Source organism: Myripristis murdjan, chromosome 4 (genome assembly GCF_902150065.1).
Source record: "Myripristis murdjan chromosome 4, fMyrMur1.1, whole genome shotgun sequence".
NCBI lineage: Eukaryota > Metazoa > Chordata > Actinopteri > Holocentriformes > Holocentridae > Myripristis > Myripristis murdjan.
In genome coordinates, this window is record NC_043983.1 from 26771143 (window position 1) to 26792423 (window position 21281).

Below are 21281 nucleotides of genomic sequence, written 5' to 3' on the forward strand. Positions count from 1 at the left end.
GAAATTCCGTTTTCCTACCTGTTCTGTGTGTAGTTTTATCTGTATTTTTGTTCATGCCCACTGCATGCTTGTTATCAGCTCTGAGAACATTATTTCTGCAAACTGTTGGAGTAGCTTCATGCCATGGGAATTTGCTTCACCTTTGCGGTGATTTGTGATGATGCATCTCCTTGCAGCTTGTTAACTGACGATGTGTCATGCCTGAAATGGTTCACGGAAACATTAAAAGTCGCTACCTTGCACATTTTAACAAATCATCCCCACATTAAATTTTAAACATAAGTGTAATTCCTGTAAGCAAAGGAGAGCATCATTAAGAAGATTGTCAGGGTGCACTGGCTTCTAAAGTGCTTTTCACATTGTGTGCCACCGGGTTGGGTTTTGCAGGAAGCATGTTGGGTCACAGGAACTAGAAGACGATGCTGTTGTGTCAGTAAATACAGAGTTAATGCAGAGATACTTGGACTTATAAAAGCAGTAGGATCTTGACCAACAAGACCAGAGCCCTTTCTCTTTGAATGGGGCACTGCTTCTATCTAGCGTTCTTACACATTGTCATGTGCTTTCCATATTTAGGGACACTGTCAAATTTTATCCAACACTTTTGTTTTTTGTTTTTTTTTGTTTGTTTGTTTTGTTTCTGAATGACTTTAGTGTAAAAGAAAAGCAATACTTTTCACTCACTGATCAGGGTGTCTGCTGGTCTTAAATTCAATTGTATCAACATCAGGCCTTAAAAGTCATTAAACTGAATTTATGGTCTCTTAACTTCCACATAAAGATTTGATCAAATTTCATTTATCCATCATTTCATTTCTTCTTGCTGTCCAAACTTATCAAGTTCTCCTGCATGAAAGTGAACATTTCTCTATTACAAAACTCTAAGCCTGCTACTTTCTTTATCCTCACATGGTGCACTTAACCCATTTTAAAATTACAGAAACCAGATTCTTCACCTTAGCATATGTAGGGAGAAATCCGCAAAAATCTTTGGACTTACCTGTCCCAAATTCTGTGTGAAAACAAAAAAGTCCTTGTTAGATTTATTCTAGGAGCAGCTGCTATCTAAGCTAAAGGAGTCTGTCAGAATCATGTAGTCAATAACTGACCTCAGCACAAGACCAAATATATATTACCTGCAAGGCATATTTAAATAACAAGAGGTGATTTGTCTAGAAACGAGTCTTACATTTGGTTAAGATTTGTCTTGAAAAGGTCTTAAAAAGCATCAAAATTAAATCTCTGATACCTGTAGACACCCTGACTGATGCTTGTACACTGGCACAGCAAGATTACGACATTCTGCCCTGCACTAGCCCCTGTGATTGCATGTAATTGAAACAGTCTTATCAAACACACAGTAGAGTTACAGAGTTTGTAAAAGAGTATAAAGAGTTTAACAACAGCATGCAGTTATGTTTTTACTGAATTCTGTGGTGTGTAGCAGTCTAACAGCTGACTTGTCTGGGATTACAGTGTTGTTGCCCACTGGGTCTGTCCTAAATATCAAAGTTGTGCAGCTATGCAAACTCTGAAAGTGTGATTGGTTGATAGTGTGTCTTGTGTTGATGTGGCACCACTTTTTTAATATTTCAAAAGTTACCATTGTAAACTGACAGCATGCCCAGTCTCTTTTTTTATAATCTAAGTTTCTCTGGCTGAGGCTTTTCAGAGTTTCTTTCAATGGTAGATGTTGGAATGAGTGAAAGCCTGATGGGAAAATCACTTCCAGCTTGTTTATCCTTTTCTATAAGTGGAAGAGAAATGCACCTAAGGAGGGGGAGAAGGGATAAATATATTTGTGACAGGAAGCAAAGATGGTTGATGTGAAATGTGATCCTCATTTTGAGAAGCATTAGCACTAACAGTAGCACTGATGTGCCACAAGGGCTGATAATCATCTCAACTCATGTCTCATTTGTTTACAGTAATTATCCCAAGGTACCACAGTCAATGTTATAATGATATATTAATATTTAAAAAGCTACAAATAGCCCCCATAAGAAATCAGCCCTGTCAGTTGTGCTTCATGCTTACTCTGTGATTTTATCTAAGTAATGTCAGTATGATTCCCTGAACAGAAAACCACAACACCGCTTTACTTTTCTTATCTCTACTGTTGTGATTGTTGCTGTGTTGATATACTGTGTTTTTTCATACTTTCATACACAGTAGTTATGGTAGTAGTTGTGGTGCAGAGATGAGCCAGAAACTGAAAGACCATATCAGTCACGATGTCTGTGTCTGTTGTTGTCGCTGAGAGAGAGAGAGAGAGAGAGAAGAAGAAGAAGAAGAAGAAGAATGGGTAAAATATCTCCTCTTTCATCCTCTCTTCAGTGTGGTTGTAGTAGCAGGTTGTGAACTGCAGGCGGCAGCAGAGAACAAACAGCTGATGGCCCTAAAGCCTGTGTTCCTAAGATGAATCAGGGCAACCAGAGAGAATGAATTAATCAAAACCTGTTTATTTGCAAGCATGATGTCTAGATGAATAAATATTGTGAATGTTGTCTGGAGATGATCTTTCTGGTGTGAAGAACATTTGTTGCTGAGAGCAACCAATAGACAATCACTCAGATTGTTGTTGGTATTGATGCACCTGCATACTACATTTAAAGACACACTCTTCAAATGTGCACTGGAAAGAAATATGCAAGTGCACCTGTTTTTGTTTAAATTGCTTCATTGAGAAGATTTTAATTTACTAGTTGGAGTGTGGCAGGGGTGAAATGAGGAAGAATCACTTTCCCTTTCTCTCTGTCTTTAACACACACACACACACACACACACACACACACATACAGTGACACACACATCGACCACTTGGAGAGCACAATGACTCTCAGTCATTAAGCTAATGCAGATAATTAGGAAGGAAAGAGAGACGGAGAGGAGCAGGGAGTGGAAAGTGATGGGATAAAGAGAAAATTAGAGGCAGAGAAACAGCCAGAGAGAGAGGGCAGATTTGTTGCTCGATGTTAATCATGCTGTCAGCCAGTCACATCGTTCCTCCCCAGAGAATCCCTTTTCCATCCCATTGATAAAGAGACATTAGGAGTCAACATTACCTTCACACGAGTCTGTCTCAAAGTGTTTCACAGTGTTTTACATGGCAATATCCATCAACCTCTTACCCCTTTTTCCACTTTTATTCCCACTTCACAGTTTCAAGATGTGGTGTAAGAATTTTGTACTGGAACTGGAACTGAAACTGTGATCGTGATTTTTTTTTTTTTTTTTTTTTTTTGTGGCTGCTCTAGGAAGCGGGGGCCTATACATCACTTCATGTCAGTTAGATTGGTCGGTTGGTCAGCAGCATATCTCCAAATTTATGTGGTGCATTGCCATGAAATTTGTGGACAAGATTTATGTCACCCAGCAGATGAAATCTGTCCATTTTACTGATGCTATAGTTTGGTGGTGGTTCTCAAGCTTTTTTCAATACTGTACCCTCTTTGAAGTATTTTTTTCAGCGAAGTTCCCCCTGACCAGTGCAAAAAAAAAAAAAAAAAAAAAATATATATATATATATATATATATATACACACACACACACACACACACACACACAGAAGAAGAAAAAAGGTCTATATAAAGAGGTACAGTACAGCACCATCAGTGTCTGACACAACAACCTGATACTGACGATATCCTGTTGGCTCTGTTCACTTCTCTCACCTTGTTTTCTGCTGTATCGCTGCTAGGACTATTGTCTTGATTTTTGTCTGGATTCTCAGTCACAGTGAACAAACATCCTCGCTCGACCACGTCCGCAGATTTCAACCAGAGACACACACACATTTGACACCTTTGGGAAACCTAGAGTGAATACTGATTGTAAAATACTTATCTAATGTATATTTACATTTTTTATTGAACTTATTGTATCATAGGCTAATTATTTTAGGAATTATACATGACAGATATTTTTTAAAATTAACATTGAAAAAAATCTTACATACCCTCTGCAGAACTCACTCTTACCCCCATTTGAGAACCACTGACTCACAGAATGAAACCTGGGAATTCTGGTGACTCCATGAGATTCCCTCTAGCGCCACCAACAGGTCTGATGTTTTTACTCTTGCATCTTTACTCTTGCGTCACCATGAAATTTGGTTACAGTGTTCAATTTGGGTAGATGATCGTACTTGTCAATTTTGGTCACCCCATGACCTTTCCTCTAGCGCCACCAGCAGTCCACAATGTTGTAACAGTGGTAGTGAATACTGTAAGAGCTGAAATTTTATGATGATATTCATGTTGGCTTGAGCATGAAAGCTGGCAGTTGGGTGAGTCCATGACCTTCCTTATTATAGCTCTAGCATGTAAAGAACACAGTTGTATTATGGCACAGTCAGCATGCTTTCAATAACGTTAGGCCTGGTAACTGACGTCTCCACGGGTCACATTGCAAAGGCTTTCTGTTGCTAACAGCCTTTACAGAACTTTGACAAAAGCAACATTGAACTTGTTGTGTTGAATTGTTGGTCTACATTTAAAAAAAAAAATCAAGCCAAACTGTGATACAAACCAAAATGTGCCCTAAAGCTGAAGTAGAAACTAAAATGTGAAATGGTTGAATGGTTACCATAGTAGCTTCAAGTGGGAATAGCATCTCTTGTATGTGCTGACACAGTACCAAGACCCAAAGCAAAAGAAATGAAGCACTAGGCCACCTGGGACGTGTGGAAACCAGTAATTGTGTTGAGTGCACTATCCTGGGTAAATAAAGTGAAATCAAAAAAGAGAATGAACATATATATCTTTGAAGCCTCGCCTGAGATCTGGTGAGGCTAGGTATTGATTAAAGCTTGGTGATTAAAGTGTGGAGCCACTTGGAGTGTGCAGTATTTTTTTTTTCCTCTTGCACAGCTAAATATCTGCCTCGGTCTATAGGGACTGACCTTTGCTTGAGCTGGTAGTTTGTGTGCTTTGCAGTGTTCTAGGTCTGTTTTTCTGCACTACATTTTCCCATGAGAGCCTGACTGAGCTCTTCAATGCGGTCCTCACCTAATGGACAGACTGGTGGGAAGCCAAAATGGTTAAGAACCCCTGGAATAGCCCACACTATAGATCAGCATGGCCCACCAAATACTTGCTGAGTGCAGCTCAGTTGACAGAGCTGACAAATCATGACAGACCAACAAAAATCAAAATACGAATGATAATACTACTAAACATGGTAATTATACAAGTAGGCAATTAAGTTTTTGGGTCATTCTACAAAAGAACTGTGGACATGCTGTCACTTACTTTTGCAGACACCAGAATGCTCGATGTTGACCTAATAATCACATCATGTCCATATCATGTCCTTGCAATGATAAAACAAAGTTTATTTATTTAATTTTCAGGTTTTAATTTTAGGAATTTATGAGTTCAAGGAACTGTCTTGTAATTTTGATCATACATAGAAACATTACATACATTAAATAGGACACTGAAATGGTTCAAATTAATAGCTAATTATAATTAATAGTATCAAATAAAAGTCAACCCAAAATATGTCATTGGTGTACCTGCTACATGAAATACTTTTATTTTGAAATAATGCACTGACTCTTTGAAGTTCTTCCTGGATGAAAAGGTCACTGGGAAAAGTGCAGTGGACAAAGACATATGTCAAGTCCAATGTTTTCATTTGTTTCAAATGTCATGTTTTTTTGTTTTGTTTTGTTTTTAATTTTTAAGTTTTTAACAAACATTTAATGTTTACAGTAGGTAACACCAAAGACAAAGAAACGGCAAATTAATTCTTTAATGAAATGTATAAAAAATAAATTAAGCTCTACCTCTTGTGGATTCATCAAGTTCAGAGATACTGAATACTTTTGTTTTTGCTATCAGAAGAATCTGTTAGAAGAAGGAACATGCTAGAGCATTTTGTATCTCCCAGATGCCACTGTTTCTGTAGAATGACCCTTTAATGTCTAATCTGCTGTAGAGCCAAGAGTGGGACCACAACAGAGGGGAAGCTTGAATCAAAACTGAGATCCCCCCCCCCTCAAACATGACTGCATCATTACTGAATTAGTGCAGTCACAATGAGCAAGCGTCACATTGTCTAAAGCCTTGTTTCTTTAACTGAGACTTGAGTCATGGCTTGTCAAAAAAGAGAGCGCAGCATTCATCCTGTGCCAATAGCCCGGCTTACCTGAAGAGGATGGAAGGGCAAAGTTGGCTCTCTCAGCGGTCAGACATTAAACATGCATGATGTGTGCTTTTATTTAATTGGTTGTGAAATATTAATACAGCTGGCATTCACTGGCTGACATTTGACTGGAGACTCAGAGGGAGAGAATGAGAGAAGGAAAAAAGTAAAAGAGAGGCACACAGTGGAGGAGGTGGTTGTGATAAGGCTAGTGTGTCACTGTATTGTTAGTGTGTCATGTATGTGTATTGTACTTTTTGTTAGGGTGGCTAACTACACACAGATTGGCTGTAGATGCTGATTGGCAGGTGCTAATGGTAATGCTAACGTCGCTGGTGTAGTTTATATTACCAAGGACCGTAGCTTTCTCTCATTCTGTGTTCACGCTACAATCAACTCAGTGGGTGGGCTGCTTCCTTCTTGTATGTGATTTTAGGCAGTGCAAGAGGCTGTGGTCGCATAAAGGAGCCGCAAATGCAAGCAGAAATGTACATGCAATTTTTTTTTTTTGTCTTTCGTAACTTAACATTGTTTGTCTCAGCTGAGTCGACAGTCCGTACTGTACATCAGTGACGTTTGTTGCTGCTTCGCTTTATCAGTGGATTAAAGTGACTGGTGCAAAACACACCCCCTCCTATCACTCTCTTAACCTGAGTGGCGTGGGTGTGTGTGTGTGTTGCACTGATGTGAGAGGGTGTTTCTTCACTGACGTGGGCATGCTTTGCACGGATGTCTTTGGGGGCACGGTTCTGAGAAACCCCAGCTTCTCAGAAACACTCTGACATGCTGGGGACTTGATTCAGAGAAACTTCCAGGGTGGGATGCATGTCGCTGATCTCTTCCATCCCACTTTCCTCCACACTTGAGCCCGGTTTCTTTGTAGCTGTTCATCCTGGTTTAATAAAACATACAGAGCAAACAGGGCCTCATCAGACGCTGTGTATTTTGGGACTGTGCAGCAACTGTGTAAGTAACAGCTATCATATTAGCACGGCCAGCACAGCAAACACCATTACACTGTGGTAAACACTCACTGAGATGTCTGTGCTTCCCTAGCTCAGGAAAATACACGCAAGTCAGCCAATAGCAGGTGTGTGTTTCAGGATTCAGAAAGCTGTTGCTATGGATACAGTTCCCAGGGAAACACAGGAAGAAGCTGTGACAGGGGTCCTGCTCCACCTGTGGCTAATCCTGAGAGAGGGTAAATGCTAGCTTCATGGCTAAAGCTAACACAGAGGCTAGTGGGATATGACAGTGGCTTGGTTTAGTTGTCATAGTAGCCGGAGCTGGTGCTTTGCATGCTGGTTAGCTTACTGGTGAAGCTAGCTGCAAGGTTAGCTACTAAGATGGCTAGCAGGAGGCAGCCACTGGCTTGTCTCTGTCTCTTGCCCGGGCACATGCTGGTGTTTTAGCTCAAGCCAATGCAATTCACTGGTTTTAGTTGTTTGGTTGAAGCCTCTAGGCCAAAGTGCCATCCTGCAGAGATGCTATGCTAGCTAGAGGAGGCTGGTGGTCTAGGTATGCCTTTCCCATAATCCCCTCTCCTCTCTTCTCCTCCTCTCCTCTCCTCTCATCTTTTATCTCAGTTGGTGCCCAGCAACAGCCTGTTGTTTTCCATTCTCGAGCCATGCTTTGCGTTTGTGTGTGTGTGTGTGTGTGTGTGTGTGAGAGAGAGAGAGAGAGAGAGGGAGAGAGAGAGAGAGTGGGAGAGCTGGGTACTGCAGTGTCTGGAAACAGCCTCAGGAGAAGATCTGTCTCTCATGTACGCTCACACACGCACATGCACAATAACTAAATGCCTATCAAACCTGTGATGACACACACACACACACACACACACACACACACACACACACACAACCAAGAGGGAGGCACACCTGTTGGAACTGTACTTCTGACTGTGCAAATGGTGGTTACTGGGTGAATCTTTTGCACTGCTCTCTCTCTCTCTCCCTCTCTCTCTCTCTCTCTCATACACACAAGTACACAAATACACATTGTTATGTCATTGGCTGGCTTGGCTGTGGGGGCGTGGCTTGTACTGGTAATGATATCTGACAGAGAGACAGAGAAGAGAGTGAGAGAGGTGTCTGGTTTCAGCTACGATAAAAGACTGGAAAAGACAATTTGCAGAAAGAGAGGCAGCAGAAAGAGAGAGAGGGTGGGTGGTAGGTAGAAAGATAGAAAGAGAGAGAGAGAGAGAGTCAGAGACGCTTGGACTGGCATCAGAGACGTAGGAGGGAGGGAGGAGAAACAGAAGAGTTGCAGAAACGATTCTTCCAACCATCCACCCACTTCAGATGCTTTTCCTCCTCCCCTGCATCCTTCCACCCATCACTCCCTCCTTTCATCCATCCTGCCACTCATCCCTCCCTCCCTCCTTCCTTCCATATTTAATGGGAGTGTACACAGTGACAGAGGAGAGACTGACTGGTCATCTCCTCCTTGGACTACCACTTAGAGAGAAGGAGGGAGGGAGGAAGGCAGAGAGGAAGAGTGAACTCCCTTAAATAATCAATCCTCATATCGTTTCGTTGCCTGGCCTGTGCTCCCTCTCATTCTGTCTGTTCTGTGAAGAGGAGAGGAGAGGTGAAGAGGAGAGACTGTGGACTTTCAGAGATGTGGATCCTAGACATTTCTCCTGGCTAGAGAAGATGGGATGATGGACAGATGGATGAGTGACAAGACAGACAAGCAGATGGATGGGTGGATGGATGTGCAAAGACACCAAAGGACAGATTGATGCTCCAACTGTAAGAGGACTCTGCCTACCTGCCCCGCACTTTCTACCTCCTCCTCCTCCTCCTCATCTCTCCATCTGCCAGCTGCTCTCTCGTTCCTGAGGGAGGTGAAGAAGAGGAGAAGGGAAAGAGAGAGAGAGAGAGAAGTGAACACAGAGGAGACACGAAAAATACTGTCAACAGCAGCCACATAATCTTCAGCGAGGAGTTGGTGAGGGAAGAGTTGGGCTGTATCTTCAACAGCAACACCTCCTGAGAGCGAAGGAGAGAAGGAGGAGTAAAAGAGAAGAGAGAAACTGGAGATGAAGCAGCGGAAAAGCACGACAACATGAACTCTGTCTTGTCCGTCTAAGAAGAGGAGACAGCAGAGACGATGAACTACATTTTCGGCAACAACACCTTGTACCCCCGCAGCGGACGGGTAGGCGGGGTGCCCGGGGGTCAAGGGGCGGGGCTGGGGGTCAAACAGAAGCTGGGGCCCAAGCGGGGCTCCTCGGAGGAGCTGGCACCTCCCCACACCTCCTCCCCCTCCACCTCCTCTCCTGCCTCCTCCTCCCCCTCCTCGTCCTCCTCTCGCTGGCAGCAGCTCCTCATGTTCTTCTCCAAGAGGAGTGCCTTCACCGACTGTATCACTGCTAGTCAGGTAACACACCATAGACTGTGTGTGTGTGTGTTGTGTGTGTGTGTGTAGCTTGAGGGGTGGTAGGGGATCAGGGTGGGAAACCTGTAACTTAACCTGGGTTTTTGTTGCAAAGCTCTGTGTGTGTGTGCTTGTGTGTGTGTGTGTGTGTGTGTGTGTGTGTGTGTGTGTGTGTGTGGGTGAGTGAGTGAGTGCGCACATACATGCAGTTGGTCACTACATTAGCAAACATTCTCTAGTTTCACCAATTCTTCTCCCAACACAGACAGTGAGCCAGACAGGTTTTAAATTGAGGTTGAACTGGCTCTCTGTTTGTGGTTGAGATTTTTGATAATGTTGTCATGGAAATGAGCCTTGGCACGGTGTATGAGACCCAGAAAGCTGATGTGTTGCCATGGCAAAGCCATCATTTGCCTGAGCAGTCTAGTGGCACTAGCTTCTGAGCCCACACTGAAAATCAAATGTCTACCATGCTTACCAAAGGCAAGACATCTGATTATCCTGCAGCAAGACAAGACAGAAATGATCGTCACCTGCATATTTATGTCATTCAAGTTTTTTACTGTATATGTGACTTTGAATTATTGGAAGTCTTTTGAGAGTTTGCAGAAGTATTATAGGCTTGCAAGTCTTTCCAGGAACATGTGAACTGTGACGTGCTGTTTTTTTTTTACACACCTCACAGCAAGTTTTGGCTTCCATGGCACTATCAAGAGAGAAAGGTGTATGTACAGTAATGGCAATACTACAAAATACACATATGTCAAGCACATGGCAATTTGCTCGTAGTCCATCTTGATAGTTAAAGTGATAGTTTGAATTCTTAGTGTTGCTCCATGATTGCCGTAGGAGCGTCGCTGCTTGGTGATACAGTGGCAGTTCTAGTAAAGGAGGTAGTTCTGCCATTTTGGAGGCAAGAGCACTGTCAATGATTCAGTGACAAATATGTGAAAAAATTAGCACTGGATCCCTGCACAAAAGTGTGTTATTTGCTGGTCTGTAACCACTTCATTCTGAGGCAGTACTTTTTTTTTTCTGCAGGGAAAAAAATTTAAATCTGGAATTGGAAAAATGTAAATGAGATTTCCCTAGACTGAAAAAGTGATCTAAAATTACCTAAAATTACAATTATTTGTAGATAGATAGATAGATAGATAGATAGATAGATATTTGGTGGCAGGAGCAGATTGGAGATGTAGGCTGTGACTGTTGCTTGAAGCTGAGAGCCGTTCCACGCAAGATTGTCAACTTGATCTGTGTGGGGAAGAAACCGATCAAATCCTCGTCACTGCGTAGGGAATCGTGGTGTTTTCGCAAATTGTCTGAATGCCCCGTAAAGCACAGCCAGTGCGGAGAGTGGTTTCCACCAGCAGCCACTGACAACTTGCAGGTCCGGCGGGCACACCGTCCTGCCGCCATCTCTGCTACAGATAGGGTGGAGATGGAAAAGGAAGGAAGGGGAATCCAAAGTGGGAAAGCTTTCCTGCACTGGGGTCCCCATTTATGGCTTATAATTAATTTTCTGAGGATTATGAATGGGAATGTTTCTACTCTATTCCATGGCTTGTCTATTATTCTGCGGACAGCCCAGAATTCTGCAGAAACTTATGCAATCACAGTATCACTTGGTGTCAACCCCAAGGTCTTTTTCCTGTGGAAGTAGTTCTGTTTAGCACAACTTGCTCTCAACAAGTAGCTGCTTAGCACAATAACAACAAAACAGAATTTCTGTTTCTTTTCTCATGCCCTCACTCACTTATGGCTGAGTAGAAAACCAGAAATCTCTTGCCTCTGCTGTCAATTCAGCATGCTGAATCAGCTGGCCACTGATGAAGGCTAACGAGGCCCAAAGGTGCAGGACCCACCACGCAAACTGCAAGTTATCGTCAGTCACAGACGCTCAACAACGACCCAACAAAGGCCCGCGGCCAGCGGCCTGCTTGCTGCGTCAGCACCCTGAAGTCCCAACCTGAGAAAATTTAGTCTCTTGCCCTGAGGGTGAGAGCACTCCTGTCATGTGGGATCCCATCAAAAACCGACTTTGGGTCCTGACCTCTTAAGTTACACTGTGATAAATGAAGAGTTAACTGTTATGAGGTATGATGTAATATTTTGGAAGGAGATCATTTCTTTAATCAGCTGATACTGACACCAGTCGATAGGCCTATTTAAATTTAAAGTCTCATATTGACTGCACTATATACAGCATACAGTATGTGTTGTTTGTAGATTATAATCCAAATATTGTAATAGTAATTATAATCGATGAAAAGGGGATTTTTTTTTTTTTGTCATGTAAAGTGATGTCAGTTTTTTTCATTGTAAAGACTCAGCATTTTCAGAGTGTCCAGAGTGTCTTTCAGAGTGGTTGCTCTTTGGAAGCTTGGAAGTTTCACTGAGTCATGTAAAGCGATGACATCATTTTCCTGTTTTGTACGAAGTCAATCATTTTTCTCTCCAAATAATACACTAATATCAATATTGGATCCAACACCACTTTACTGAGCCAAAGTTCCTGAATGGATTGGGCGCCTTTGACAATATTCAACTCTGCACTTTTCCTGTCGTCTGGCTCTAGAGATTTACAGCGCGGGCCGTGGAAAAGTTAACCCACCCCCCTCAGCAGTAAGGATATTGGCCAGTCTAAGTGTGTTTTTGCAAGGTGTTGCCATTTTTCTGTCCAAGGCACTTACTGCGTGACAGATGCATGCCATTATACCTAAACACACACACACACACACAAGCAGCTGCCTGTCCGGTCTATGGAGAAAAAGAGCAAGAGATGTGAGATGGAAGCGGATTGGCTCTTGTTGTTCAGGCCTGCATAGCAGTAGTGACACTAGTACACTTTTAAAATTCTGTGTGTGTGTGTGTGTGTGTGTGTGTGTGTATGGGATCTATGCCTGATTAGAGGTAGATGACTTAACAAAAGACTAGGTAGGAGTCTATTGGACACCTGTGCACACCTGTACATACCACTGACACACACACACACACACACACACACACACACACACACTCATTACTCTTTAATGGATCTATTCAATCCTAAAGCTGACCAGTCAGAGCTGTATAGTCCAGTACACAGGGTTTTTAATCTCCTGACATTGTAGTCTTACTTGCTGAAACATTTTATTGCCAAATATCTCCTTGTTGGCAGAAACTGTATAGACACTGTCAGTGAGTTCCAGTGCCTCTGTAGTTGACTTTAGATTGAAATCTGACTTCCAGTGGATGGCTGGAATGACATAATCCGCATTTTTGAGGCAATTTTTCCAATAATTAAAAACTACAGTTTTCTTCCTTCCCACTTCGGTTATGTTATTGATTATGGTTTATCCCTGGTCCTATCCCTGCTCCAAGCAAAAATCAGCATCTCAGAAAGTAAGCTGTACACCAGTCTCTTGATCTGGAAACCATGTTTTTAAAGGCTCGTTTTTAAAGGCTCGCTCACACCTTAGGTACTTACGTGTTAAGTTTCATAACTTCACTCAAAACCAGAGGCAATTCTCTTGAGTGAATATGTTAAGCTCATGCTATTTCCATTGTTCTTGACGTGGACTCAATTAGTCTGTCAATCTCTAAACCCCCCCACCCCCAGACCCCACCCCATCTCTGTATAATTGATGAGTGGTAAAGCAGAGGCATGAAACTCATCCTGGCTCTCCAGAAAGAGCTCTAAAAGCCTTAAAGAGGTGTTTAGTGGTCACAGGAAATGGAGGGAGAGGTGGAGAGATGGAGGGGTAGAGAGAGAGAGGAAGAAAAGCAGGGAAAGAGAATTACTGATTCATTATGACTTGATATGTGATAGCCTGTTACCTTAATGTTTGTAAGTGGCATAGTAAATATATCATGCACATTACCTGCATAACAATGGATGAGTCAGGAGAGTATAAATATCCTCTGTCAATTGACTTGATACATCATAACAAGTCAGAGAATGACTCACATACTGTTTGTCAGTTAATAGATAAGTCAATTAATCAAGATAGGTACAGAAGTAGATAATAATAGCGGATAATAATTCACTGTCTGAAGTTTCTGTAGTGAAAGGCAAAATCAGGGGTAGCAAGTAACTGTTAAATAACGTTCTTAAAGAAGCAAGGAAGCTACCACTTTACTTGATTCTGTTTCCATTTCCCCATTGACCGCACCACATGGTGTACATGCAGATGTCAGCCTTACAGCATATTCCTAATCAGATACTGAATGTTGTGGACAAGTATGGAAAATGATTTTGACAGTTTTTGTGGATTTAAAGTTCGGAAGACATAATATCCACGGGAAAAGTACAGTAAAAGTCCATAAATTCACCAGCACACCGTAAATTGATAGGGAATCCCTAAAACAATGAGGTCTGGTTATTTATATTTTTGTCAATTTTGAAATGGAAAATATGTAGGAGCCATGCCATTAACACTGCTGGCCCATATGGTGTGTTTGTACAATAGGGTTCAACCTACTCTCTCTAATATCCACCCCACCCCTATAGAAAGTGGCTCATTATCCTTCTGCTGCCCAAGGAAACTTTCCACTCTGCCTGTGCCTCATGGGACACCGCTGTGCATGTGTGGGCTTCTCTCGCTCCCTCTTTGTGTCTCCCTCTGTGTCTGTCCTCCTCTCTCTTTAGATCTGTTATTCTATTTTACCACGGCGCCATCACTACAGCGAGATGGGCATCAAAAGGCAAATTTGAGCCCATTAGACAGGCAGACTTTATACCTGGATGCCATCAGATGTCTTCACAGTTCACAGCACATTGCATTCTGCAGATCATGTTTCGGAATCAGATCAGGATCAGAATCAGAATCAGCTTTTTTGGCACAGCGTTCTTATGCTTACAAGTAATTTGAGTCTGGTTTACAGTAGCTTCTAGTGCTTACATATGTCACTCAAAAACAAATGAGATAGGCAACAAAAAAGAGAACCAAAAAATAAATAGGACTAATAAATAAAATACTATACAGAGTAGTGTTACAGCTGAATAATTTAGAATATACAGCAGTTGTAATGTTTTTGCAATTATACATTTATATTGCACATCTGATTTATATTAGTTTTTTAGCTGGTGACATTCAATTAATATAATTTAAATAAAGGTTTTATTTTTGGTGAAACCTCACACCTTAGCTGTGAATTTTCACCTCCCACAACTTTCTTTGTGCATTCAGAGCCTATATATCATTGTCACATAGAGGTGGAGTGAAATTTCAACCCAGCAGCAAAGAGTAGGAGAGGAGTACTGTATTTTAGTTTAATTAAGACAATTGATTTGTGATGTTTTTTGTGACAATGCAGGTAAAGTAGTGGCAGTAATGTATGATTGAGGTTTTCTGTTGACATTGCAATATTAAACACAAGCAAAAATTCAACAAGTCGTGATGCCAAACTGATTTTTATGGTGGAAATTGTTTGTTTTGTTGATTTAATTTGAAATTAAGCCACTATTCCCTACACTTGAGTCAGAAGACTCGAGGTCGTCTTGACTCTGGTGATGATGTCACCAGTGGGAGGGGATTATGCAACTGCTTATTTCGTGGGCCAACATTGCACATGGCAACCAATGAAAACACGGTCCAGTGAGCTTATGTGTGCCATGTTGAGTGTGATGATGATGTCACAAGCGGGAGGGGCTTATTCAACTGTTTATTTCCTGGACCACCATTGTCCATGGCAACCAGCAACCTCCCCTTTTTGTGGCCAGCACTGCAGGCAGCATCAACTGTTGTCATGGCGACGCTGCTATGCTGATAACCAACCAGAGCATCGTGTGTGTGTGTGTGTGTGTGTGTGTGTGTCTGTTGAGCAAGAGAAGGACAACAAGGGGATGATAATAAACTTATTACACTCAGTCACTCAGTCACTCACTCGCTCACTCACTCACTCACTCACTCACTCAGACACACAGACACTGTGCTGTAGCACTGAGTAGTGCATTGGATTCGTGGTGCTTTAGAGTGTGTGTGGTGTTGCGTCACCTTCTGTGTGTGGGATGAAGCTTGCATATCAGCTCTCTCCCACACACACACACACACATACATACACACACAGAGACACACACACATACACAGACACACATCTCCACACAGACATTCTCTCTCCTCCTGCCTCTCCATCAGTCTCCTACCTCCAGCCTGTTCTCTGTCTATGCTGATATAATCACAGCAGATTAGCCAACCATGAGCAATCACTTAATGTGACCACAAACTAACGAGTCTGAACGCAACTTAAAGACAGCTCCGTCCATCCTGCTGAAATCATTATGTAATGCACTGACAGCGTTGAAGGCCTGATCTATCACTGCCATTACAAGAAAACCACACAGCTGGACTTGTTGCTGTCCAAAAAGTTGCCCCTTTAAAGATACATCGCAAAGCAGTGCTATAAGTTAATGTGACTCTACCAGGCGAATAGACCCTGTTTCTATTGTCATCCAGTAAGATGTTCGTATGTGAAGTGACAGGATTTTATTCTCATTAGTGTAGAATTGTCCAGGCCTTTATGTGAAGTTGGACAGACTCTCAATGAAGCCAGAATCCATGTCAGCATACATGTCCCTCATGAGTGTTGCAGTCCTCTTCAAAAACAAAGATCATAATGTTTGGATATATAATTGTAGCAGCTTCTTGGGCCAATCAGTGTAATTTTTCAAAATACATTAGGACAGTGGTGAGATGCATCAGTTTCCCAGGTTTTGGCAAAATCTCATCAGTGCTGTCTCAGATATTGCACGTGACATGTGGATGGACAAACAAATGATGCATCACCACCAGTGGGCCAATCAGTATAATTTTGAAAATGTCACAAAGCAGCAGTTTCACCATTATGCGATCAGTGAAGTATGATGGATATCTAAATGTACAAAAAGGGATTGATCCATCAGTTGATTTCTGATGGGGATCAAACACAATTTCAGAATACATTTTGGTCACAATATCCAGCAATGTGAAGAGATGGTGAAAGGGAAACAATTTAATGCAGACAGCCACAGGAGAGGCACAACGTATATTTTCATGCCAAGTGTAGATGCCCTGCCATGTGGCTTCACAATATCAGATCTTGACAGTCAGATATCAAATATCACACTAAAATGATAAGTGTAATATTGGTCATTCACGGTGTTTCTGAAGCTGCAGATTGGTAAACAGTGCACTGGACATGAAGTGTCACCGCTGCCACTCTGTAGTGATCTATACTGGTGTGAACACTTAAGTTTTCCTTTGCAGTTTGTGCACACACTGAGCTGAAAAACTGCACAGCAGTGGCAAGACTTTATTCATTCCACACTGATGTGGACACACTGGCAGTGTTAGAATCAAAGTTTTATGATAATCTGGGGATTGCATTATCAGAAAAAAAAAACTTGCAAACCTCCTGAGATACAGTCAGTTGAAGCGAGAGATTATGAACCGGCATCAGGTTGTCTTCACTCTCTTTGTTAGTCAGCTTGCAAAAACATGGAAGATGTACAAAGTGGTCTACCAGGCCAATCACAGATCTTGTGGTCTTCTGTTCCCTATGTGCAATTACATTTTTGGAGAGGTGCACACAGCTACAGCAGCATTTTGATGTAGAAGTAAAAATTGACCTTTACATTGAAGAGTTCAGAGCTGTGAATGTGGGCTGTATGAGGACTCAAGCTACAAATGAAATGTCTTGTTTGGCCATTGAAGAGCTCACGATACCAACTGCTCTGACTTGTAAAAGTGGATATCTAGCATTACTGTTTGCCTGGTGTACAAATCCTATATCGGGGTTCAACGTTCAAGTAGATATCTACTTGCCGAAGTCAGTTTTTACTTGCCCTATAGTAATTGTTTCATTTCAGTTCCTATCAAATAAAAACAAAGACTACAGTTAATTTTTATGTCTCACGTCTCAAAGAAAACAGTGCAGAAGTTGCTCTCTTATTTCGTCTATGGATAAAATACAAAATCAATTTTCTGTGAAAACACAAAATGTTAAACTTTAAATGAATGTTAAAACGATAGTGTACTTTTTTTTTGAAGTGAGGTTGTATCTGCCATAGAGAGCTCTCTTCTCTCCTCCAGTTTGCTGCACCAGTGCTGAGAACAGTCCAACTCCACTTCAAAAAAGTAAACTACATTATCCCTTTAAAAAGAGCCAAGTGTGCAAGGTTAAAAACTGCGCCCATTTTGTCAGCCTAAATGCTGAATTATCGTTCTGTGGACACTAGACGCAACGTGCACACAGTTGCTCCGCAGATGGTGTGTGCCTCTCATGCTTCTTCTTAGCACGTGGTTTGGGCCGCGCTCTGCGCTGGGTTCATCACAGACGGGCGCAGAGCAGCGCGCACGCGCGTGCAGAGTAGGGCGCACGCATGCGCGTCGTGCACATATGTAGCGCTAGTTGCTACGCGACCGAAACAGACGCTAGGAAGTAGTTTTCCGTTCTGGCGCACTTTTTCTCTGGCGGCCAATACAGCAGCTTCGGATGAACCATGTAAATAGGCAAACACATTCTTTAATTTATGAATTCGCTGAACTAATGCTTCTTAATAAATTATGTTACATGAATTAAGGCTGTATTTTTTTCTCATTTCATCTGATTTCACCTGTTATCTGTTGTGTGTGTGACTTAACATGGAATTTTATAATAAATGTATGACTATACTGCATTGTCTTTGCAAGAGTAGTGCATATCTCATGATGTCAATCATCTAGACTTCTAAATACGTACACCTCCTGTCCGTGTGGTAAATCATTTGCTTCAGTTTACAACAGTATTGGTCTTTGATTGCAGAAAAAAAAAATCTCGCCTATTGCGGAAAGCAAAAACATCATATATCTCTGCCAGATTTTAAATAAACCTGGTATTCCCAAATTGTTGGATATCTCTCTCCATGATTGAGGTTTTTTAATGAGATCACGGTAGGACTGTAGTCTGGCGTCCCACAGCTCTGCACACAGAGAGACAGCCACTATGATGCTTTCCTCCATTGTTGTTTTGCCATTCTGCCAAAATCCGCCAGATTTTTTTCAGATTCCACTATTCTCTCCTATTATCGTCACAGGGCGCTGTGCCCAGGTAAAGAAATTTCAACTTGGGCGCAGTGTGCATGTGCGCCGGCGTCAGCCTCGCGCTGCGCTCTTGCGCCCCGCGATCACATACTCAATGAATGGCTGCACCGGCCGAGGTCTGTGCCGTGCGCGTGCTATGTGACAGCTGCTTACATTAAAACCTGCAGCAAACTGCACAGAACATAGCTGGAGTTTCACCCACCTCTAACGCCACCCAGCTAAATTCTTTTTTCCACGACTCCTGAAACACTCGCTTACGCGTTTGTTCATACTTAAGCTTCGCGTCCATCTTATCTGAGACTTCCTCTTCATTGGTTTTGGCGGGTAGGCGCTTCCGCCGCACTTGTCACGTCACAGACGATATGCTGCTGGTGGCAAATGACATGGAAATCAGGAGGGAACGAGGATGAGTCCGCAATAGCTTCACGATACGTGATTTAACTATTTAACTTTTACTATATTTAGCCACTTGCCCGATCGGGCAAATGAGTCGCTAGGTTTACATGCCCAGGGTTGCATTTTACTTGCGGGCCACCGGGCAATATGCTATTATTTTCCAGTATTTCTGCACTGTGCTGTATTTTTAGGCTTGTTTTCAGCTGGGAAAGTTAATGTGCACTTCCTTTGCTGTGAGAATGTGGGTAATTAAATTGTTGTAATTAAATTACACAGCTAGAGGAGAACATAATTTATTTAGTGAGTAAATAAAGTCCCACAGTGTTGAAAGTCAGTTTTGAATCTCTTATGTGTTGTGCTGCTGTGGTGGTTGCAGCTTCATTACGGCTGTCAGGGACGGACAGAGACTGATGACACAGTTAGGCACTGATTGGCAGATAGACAGACAGCCAGGTAGAGAGAGAGATAGGCAAACAAAGAGACAGATAGACACACAGACTGGCAAACTCGTGTAGCTGTAACAGACACTGAGGCCAACTCCAGTACAGAGAATACTGTTACAGCAGGATTACTTCATTCTGATGTTGTTTGCTCACAGGTGAAGCCAGTTTAGCCAACAGAGAGAGGAGCTAGGGTTACTCGAGAGAGAAAGAGGGGGTGATAGAGATAGGAAGAGAGAGAGAGAGAGAGTGAGTGAGCGCCACGACTAACCAGCCGCTCAGTTACAGCTGAACTGTGATCCCTGACCTGAGAAAGCAATCCTACCCATCTGCCCTGTTGGTGGGATAACGTCCCGAGGTCAAAGATCATCTGTAGCTGAACAGCATGGTGAGAGCAGGAGAGTCATCTGAGAAGCCTTAGGAGCATGCAGAAGAATCAGCTTCACCTCCATTGATCCTGCCACTAATTCTTAGATCACATTACAGCAAGTTCCAGTCCTGCTCGCAGTATTTGGGATGATAAGCTAAGTGATGATGTTGGATGGCAGCCAGTTGCTTATTGCAAACAAATGTCACCATCTGACATATCTACTTTGTTTTTAAAGTTGTGCTAGGCAATATTTTTATGTAAAACCACACACATTCTATCTCCTTAAATCACAAACTGAGGCTGCAACGTTTCCTTCTGTATTTGGCATTTTCAAAAATTTGGCAAAAGTAAGTGCAAATCAATACACGTTTCCGTCAACTACGTTATGTGAAGTGTACACAGTCTTTGTTTACACGGTGTTTGTTGTCAATAAACTGAGCAAAAGCATGTGCCAAAAAACTGCTACGTTATCGTTTTTTTTAGGCAAAACTGTTTATATCAGCCTTTTTTTTTGGCATTTTGTCTAATCCAACGCAGCCAGGCGTAGAAGGTTTTTTGTTTGATTTTTTGTGTGATGGATGAAAACACCGCTACTGTGGGGTGGCTTGGCTCAGGAGGCAGACATAATCGGAGGGTTTCTCATTCGATCCCCGGCTCCTCCAGAGAGTGAGTTGAAGTGTCCTTGAGCAAGATACTGAACCCCTAACCTCTCCTGATGGCAGCATTGTAGCCTCTGCCGTGAGTGTGGGTGAATGCGAGGAAAACACTGCAAAGCACTTTGAGTGGTTGGTAGACTAGAAAAGCGTTAAAGGAATGCTGTCCATTTAGAATGAACTGTAGATTCAATGTAATCGCCCAGCTTATTTTGCATGTCAGGTATGGAGGCGGGAAATAATGTCTGCATACAAAAAATACTGGATCAAAACTTAAGAGCAAATAAAACCCCCAAAAATCTTCTGTACAGAGAAAACATGTCACATTAAATGGTTTCTGCAAAATGTAAGGTGTTGCTGCCAGTTTTGGCAGCCAGCATATGAAGTTGCCCTAGTGCAGCTGTTTAACAAGGATGATTGAGCGAAAGACTTTTTTAAATTATTTTATTTCTGCAAAAACATTTGTTGATACTGCAATCTTTTACATTGCAACCCCAGATCAAATCCCTGCTCTAATCATTACAGACTAGACTACTAAATTAATGTACAAATAACACCAGACATTGTGCTGCATATTAATGTTGTGTGTGGCTGCTGGTGTGATATATGATAATGAATGTTGCTGTGACCTCACTGGTTTGATCTGTGGAGAACACAACTGATGTCACATATGCTCTCATGTGCAAACACTATGCAGTGCTGGTTTTGTGTCCATCTAAGCAGAGGTTTAATTCAGTTAGGAACATGACATGGCATTGCTGAAACCAAGCCACTAGGCACGTACAGATGTTCATATGGCTGACCACACGGACTGAGAATTGTGTGTACTAGCTGCTGATCAGTAATTTG

The 21281-nt window shown here is 42.2% G+C and overlaps 1 protein-coding gene across 3 annotated transcripts in view; it reads left to right on the forward strand.

The window, feature by feature from the left end:
- LOC115357821 (discs large homolog 1-like protein) overlaps positions 1-21281 on the forward strand; it is a 127179-nt gene that overhangs the window by 40191 nt on the left and 65707 nt on the right. The window lies entirely within an intron of this gene.